The sequence below is a fragment of the Sinohyriopsis cumingii genome, chromosome 13, assembly GCF_028554795.1.
Source record: "Sinohyriopsis cumingii isolate HCF-2022 chromosome 13, ASM2855479v2, whole genome shotgun sequence".
In the NCBI taxonomy this organism is placed as follows: domain Eukaryota; kingdom Metazoa; phylum Mollusca; class Bivalvia; order Unionida; family Unionidae; genus Sinohyriopsis; species Sinohyriopsis cumingii.
The window spans coordinates 74060055-74067443 of record NC_142973.1 but is presented as its reverse complement, the minus strand read 5'-3'; the positions used below and the strand labels follow the sequence as shown (position 1 = coordinate 74067443).

Here is a 7389-nt window from a genome sequence, read left to right as displayed (position 1 = left end):
TGAATGCCTTATATTTTCAGTACTGGGTGATCAAATATGAAGATGTTTGCATGTGAATGCCTTATATTGGTTAGTACTGGGTGATCCAATATGACTGTGTGCTTGTATTTGTGAATGCTTTACAATGGTCAGTTCAACTCTTGGATTCAGCTAATGTATGCATGTGAGAAAGCATGCCAGTAGCTTCTCATGGGTCAGTGATTCTTTCCGGGGTTTACCCGTGTTCTTCCTCCACTATTAATACTGGCCGCCATGTATAGCCTATAGTGTTCTGAAAAATGGCAATAAACCCTACAACAACATTGGCCAGGACTTGGTGATCCAATATGACCTTCTGTTTGCATGTGTGAATGCCTTATGTTGGTCAATACTGGGTGATCCAATATGAGCGTTACCATGTGTAAATGCCTTAATATTGGTCAGTACTCTGTGATCCAATATGACCTTTGTTTGCATGTATGAATGCCTTAAATTGGTCAAAATACTGGGTGATCCATTATGACTGTTTGCATGTGTGAATGCCTTTTATTTGTCAGTACTGGGTGATCCAATATGACCTTTGTTTGTATGTGTAAATGCCTTATTATTGGTCAGTAGTGGGTGATCCATTATGACTCTGTGCTTGTGTGAATGCCTTACATTGGTCAGTACTGTGTGATCCAATATCACTTTGTGTAAATGCCTTATATTGGTCAGTACTGTGTGATCCAATATCACTTTGTGTAAATGCCTTATATTGGTCAGTACTGTGTGATCCATTATGACTGTGTTTGCATGGGTGAATGCCTTGTATCTTGTATTTGTCAATACTGGGTGATCCAATATCACCTTGTGTAAATGCCATATATTGGTCAGTACTGTGTGATCCAATATCACTGTGTAAATGCCTTATATTGGTCAGTACTGTGTGATCCAATATCACTGTGTAAATGCCTTATATTGGTCAGTACTGTGTGATCCAATATCACTTTGTGTAAATGCCTTAATTTGGTCAGTACTGGGTGATCCATTATGACTGTGTTTGCATGGGTGAATGCCTGGTATTAGTCAGTACTGGGTGATCCAATATGACTGTGTGCTTGTGTTTGTGAATGCCTTATATTGGCCAGTACTGTGTGATCCAATATCACTTTGTGTAAATGCCTTATATTGGTCAGTACTGGGTGATCCATTATGACTGTTTGCATGTGTGAATGCCTTTAATTGGTCAGAACTAGGTGATCCAATATGACCTTTATTTGCATGTGTAAATGCCTTATATTGGTCAATACTGGGTGATCCATTATGACTGTTTGCATGGGTGAATGCCTTGTATTGGTCAGTACTAGGAGATCCATTATGACTGTATTTGCATGCGTGAATACCTTGTAAATACCTTGTATTGGTCAGTACTGTGTGATCCAATATGACCTTTTGTTTGCATGTATGAATGCCTTAAATTGGTCAGTACTGGGTGATCCATTATGACTGTTTGCATGTGTGAATGCCTTTAATTGGTCAGTACTAGGTGATCCAATATGACCACGACTAGTAATTAATCCAATGTTTCAATGCTTTAGATGTTACTTTATAATAGGAAGAGGGGAGACAACTACTTCCACTCAATTTCACAGTAACAATCATTATTCATTGATTTCTGTAAAATATTAGAAGCTTTATTTAGTGTATACACATCATGTGGATGTTCAGACATGCAATCATATGTAATGAATGATCACAACTTGCAATTCTTGATAAACATGTATAAAAAATATAATTGTATAATTAAAATCCTTGACACAAACATTTAAAAAGCTGGACAATGTTTCCAAGAATAGATTATGTGTGCATATAAAATGTGCCATCCATGCACACGTTCATATACAGCAGTTATCCTTACTAAAAAACCTCAAAAGGTCATGAAATTAGTAAATTCATATTACTGGCTTAATGGCATTCCTAAAATAATACAACTTGATATATCATCACAACATGTCATTCTACACAACAGGCTGCAAAATTGTCAGACTTTAAAAAATGTTTCAATACCTGAAAGGCACTTTTTTCTTTGATGAAGTAAAACTAGAGTTGTGTTTGTAGAATACATATGCCCCCAATGAGGACCTAACAGGTTATGTCAAAAAAGTTAAAAAGTTTAGGAAAATGTGACTTTGTTAATAAAAATGAATCTAATCAATGTCATCTACATATGAATAGAAACAAGCACAAAAAATATAATTTATCAACCTGTATGGTTTCAGCTTGTCAAATAACAGAAAAAGTAAATAAAAAACTGCTGTTAATGGCATGAAATATCAAGCCTGCAAAATTTCATTTGTTTACCTCAGGAAGTTATTGGCTTAGTTAGACTAACAAGGTTTTTGTAAGAAATACGTCTGAAGTTAAAAAAGCTATAAAAAAGATACTGATGTAATAAAATCTTGACTTGATAATCCAAATCTAGATACGCTTTGCAAACCCTAGTGTCACATCTGTATAACCACTGTATCTTTTGCATGAAACATGAACATTATTCACCATAATGTGAGACAGTTTGTATGCATTAGGGTTCAAAGGAATGTCAGCACAATAATGGCCATATGGTGCCATTTAGGCATGTCAGCACAGCAATGGTCATATGGTGCCATTTAGAGGCATGTCAGCACAGCAATGGTCATATGGTGCCATTTAAAGGCATGTCTGCACAATATTGGCCATATGGTGCCATTTAAAGGCATGTCAGCACAATATTGGCCATATGGTGCCATTTAAAGGAATGTCAGCACAATATTGGCCATACGGTGCCATTTAAAGGAATGTCAACACAATAATGGCCATATGGTGCCATTTAAAGGCATGTCAGCACAATATTGGCCATATGGTGCCATTTAAAGGCATGTCAGCATAATATTGGCCATATGGTGCCATTTAAAGGCATGTCAGCACAGCAATGGTCATATGGTGCCATTTAAAGGCATGTCAGAACAATAAAGACCATTTGGTGGCACTTAAAGGTTTGTCAGCAGAGCAATGGCCACATGGTGCCATTTAAAGGCATGTCAGCATAGCAATTGCCATACAGAGCTTATTAATGCTAAAAACTAACAGCCCATCAATGCTACAGTCTATCAATACCACAAACAGCTCACTAATGCCACAAATAGCATATTAATGCAACAAACTGATAGTTCAACAATGTCACAAGTTAGCAGCCTAGTTCAACAATGTCACAAGCTAGCAGCCTAGTTCAACAATGTCACAAGCTAGCAGCCTATCAATGCCACAAACTGTCCATCAACCAGGACTGTGAGTCTAGCAATAAGAACTCCCAATGCTAAGTTACTTAATGCGGCTATGTAGTCCTCATTAAAAAGCAAAAAAAAAATAAAAATAAACACCAACAGCAAGGCAGCCTGGCCCTGTTTTATTTTATTTAACTTTCCACTTTCTTCCATTGTGCCATACATGTGCCGGTCTCTTCCAATCACATACCAAAGTCTTTATTTTAAATGGTTGAGGAATTGTGCAACACTTCTATTTGGACATCCATAGTTGGACAGCTTAGCAAAATCATTCTCTGTTTTTTCTTCTTCATAAAACCCATAAATCTGTATAAAAATTTTGGAAAGCATGAAGAAGACAGGCAGACTTCACACTGACTGTAATGACTGCCCTGAAGAATGACAAAAAGTGTGAAGAAGAAGACCAGGTAGACTTGACAATGGCCGTAATGACTGCCCTACAAAATGACATGAAGTGTGAAGATCAGGTAGACTTGACAATGACTGTAATGACTCCCCTACAGAATGACATGAAGTGTGAAGAAGATCAGGTAGACTTGACAATGACTGTAATGACTGCCCTACAGAATGACATGAAGTGTGAAGAAGAAGACCAGGCAGACTTGACAATGACTGACTGTAATGACTGCCCTACAGAATGACATGATGTGAGAAGAAGACCAGGCAGACTTGAAAATAACTGTAATAACAGGCCTATAGAATGACATGAAGTGTGAAGATCAGGTAGACTTGACAATGACTGTAATGACTGCCCTACAGAATGACATGAAGTGTGAAGAAGATCAGGTAGACTTGACAATGACTGTAATGACTACCCTACAGAATGACATGAAGTGTGAAGAAGAAGACCAGGCAGACTTGACAATGACTGACTGTAATGACTGCCCTATAGAATGACATGAAGTGTGAAGAAGACCTGGTAGACTTGAAAATGACTGTAATGACTGCCCTACAGAATCACATGAAGTGTGAAGACCAGGCAGACTTGAAAATGACTGTAATGACTGTCCTATAGCAGTGCTGTCCAACATTTCTGACACCATGGGCCACTGAAAAATGTTTTTTCTTGAAGACGAGGGCCGCAACAAAAAAACTGAAAAGCAATGACTGTATAACTGCTCGAGCTCTGGCAGCCATTTAAAATCAGCACTGTCCTATAGTATGACATGAAGTGTGAAGAAGACCAGGTAGACTTGAAAATGACTGTAATGACTGCCCTACAGAATGACACAAAGTGTGAAGACCAGGCAGACTTGAAAATGACTGTCCTATAGAATGACATGAAGTGTGAAGACCAGGCAGACTTGAAAATGTCTGTTCTATAGAATGACATGAAGTGTGAAGACCAGGCAGACTTGAAAATGTCTGTCCTATAGAATGACATGAAGTGTGAAGACCAGGCAGACTTGAAAATGTCTGTCCTATAGAATGACATGAAGTGTGAAGACCAGGCAGACTTGAAAATGTCTGTCCTATAGAATGACATGAAGTGTGAAGACCAGGCAGACTTGAAAATGTCTGTCCTATAGAATGACATGAAGTGTGAAGACCAGGCAGACTTGAAAATGTCTGTCCTATAGAATGACATGAAGTGTGAAGACCAGGCAGACTTGAAAATGACTGTCCTATAGAATGACATGAAGTGTGAAGACCAGGCAGACTTGAAAATGACTGTCCTATAGAATGACACAAAGTGTGAAGACCAGGCAGACTTGAAAATGTCTGTCCTATAGAATGACATGAAGTGTGAAGAAGAAGACCAGGCAGACTTGATGGCCGACTGTAACGACTGCCCTATAGAATGACATGATGTGCTTGATTGCAAACCTAACTTCTGGCTAATAGGACAAAGATCAAGGGTAAATCAAGGGCCAATATGCTGCCAATTATTAAAAAATGTTGGTAAAAGAATTTGGATTAGATCATCTCTAGATATAAATCTTTATGAAACTCTGTTTTGAATGCATTCAGAATATGAAAACCTAAATGTAACTTTAATTAAAATTTGAGCAATGCTGTGTCAAATCAATTTTTTAATTACAGCCCAGAAATTATCAACTTTACCAATTTACTGAATTTTATTCATGGTAAGGACAAAAGCAGTAATAAATGATTACTCACAATTGAATCTACCTGTAAACTAGCTTGACATGTATACAAAATTCCACGATAGCTGAAATGGTTTATATTTTGAACAGGAAGCTTGCATCTTATTTCCAAATCAAGTCCAAAATTAATCAAAGTGAAAAACCCTTGATACCTGGTGGTAACTCTGGGCTAGATATGTGACTCAAATCTTGTAATTTGAGTTAACGAACTTTTCACTTACACTCTGGAAATAAATTTTGCTGATGTACAACTTGTTATCACAGCAATATAAAACATATCAACAACCTAAATTTCTTTGTAGTTATAGGGATCTCTAGTCCAGAATTTGATGTGTACCAAGTTGTGCATGTAAAACAGATTCTGAGTTACACTCCAGAAATTAATGTGATTTTACGTTTTTCGTGTATTTTGTGGCTGCTACAAACCAAAAGTTAAAGACATAATGAACAGTGACCCTCATATGACTACAATAACATACTAATTACCATCCACCATCCTATGATCCTCATATGACACAATACCATACTTATCACCATCTTATCATCCTCATAAGAATAAAATACCACACTTATCACCATCCTATCATCCTCATAAGAATAAAATACCACACTAATCACCATCCTATGATCCTCATATGACAACAGTACCAGTCACACCAACTGCCATCCTATGATCCTCATAGGACAACAGTACCAGTCACACCAACTGCCATCCTATGATCCTCATAGGACAACAGTACCAGTCACACCAACTGCCATCCTATGATCTTTATATGATAACACTGCCACACCAACTACCATCATATGATAACAATACCACATCAAGCACCTTCCTATCATCTTCACATATCAAACTTCAAAACTTTTTACGGCACAAGGTGTCCAGGCCATTAGTTTGATAGGTGTCTAAAGTTTCTTACACACATCTCAAACGTTTCATTTTAGTTTGGCTCCAGAATGTAAAGTATGACAACTGGAAAGATTGATGAAACTGTTGGATAGGATCAGTTCCTCCAAAAACTTTATATGGCATGGGACACAAAATCTTCCATAACCTCCAAGAAACTCAAACAATTTCTTTTAACTTCAACAGAAGTTTACTTTTTACTATGTTCTTTACTATATGTGCGTGTATATGTTATGGACTGAATCCAAACAAAACAAGACAGTACGAAATAAGTTTTGCACAGGATAATCTACATCTCCAAATTTTACTTCAACTGCAACATCTTGGGCAGACAAACACCTTAAATGCAAAGCTGTATAATAATTTGTTCCAATGTTGTGCATTCAACAAATGTCTGACCATTCATTAACAGAACAATAATTCTTATACACCCAGCACAGGACTTCCTATGCAAACGCATTGTGTGCGATGATCCAGTCAATTTTCTACATAAAGGATCTTGTCAAGCATTTATTTGGCCATGTTAAGCACGCAGGACTCAATAGGCTTATTGCTATTTAACATGCCATCATAGCAGTTTTAACATGATGTAGCAGCACACCAAATCAGGTTTTTTCATCCTATGTACTTTTTTTGTGATTCTGTCTTAAAAAATAAGATTTATATTCGCTTTAATTTTGTGAAAAGAAATTTAAAAATCAGTTATTTAAAATGAGGGTATAAAATAAATGAATTGTTGTGTATCTACTGTTGGATAGTTTAGTCTGATCCAAAGCAGTTCACTGTACAATATTCAACAGTATAAATACTATCATCTATCATTGTAACATTTCTGGCCCTCCTCCACCTAGTAATGTGAACAATATGGCATCTCCACTGCAGATATATTTTAGTTAGATAAATCAAAAGTAGTTCCAATATCATCTGAAAGAGGGGGGAGACGGTCCTACTGATAGGAAAACCATAGACATTCTGTCAGAATTTGACTTTTAATAACTGGAGAAAAAAATTGAAGTTAATCGTATAGAAATATTTGTGGATTAACAGTACTTGTTTTTAAAGCACTAGGTTGTTCTCCATTGTTATGTAACTA

At 36.9% G+C, this 7389-nt stretch overlaps 1 long non-coding RNA gene across 1 annotated transcript; it reads left to right on the top strand.

Annotated features, from left to right (window-relative positions):
- Positions 1-2013: 2013 nt before the first annotated feature.
- LOC149785835 (uncharacterized) lies at positions 2014-4589 on the top strand. The gene is made up of 2 exons (XR_016425463.1): positions 2014-3748; positions 3812-4589. It is a non-coding gene; the product is annotated as an uncharacterized LOC149785835 (long non-coding RNA).
- Positions 4590-7389: the final 2800 nt, after the last annotated feature.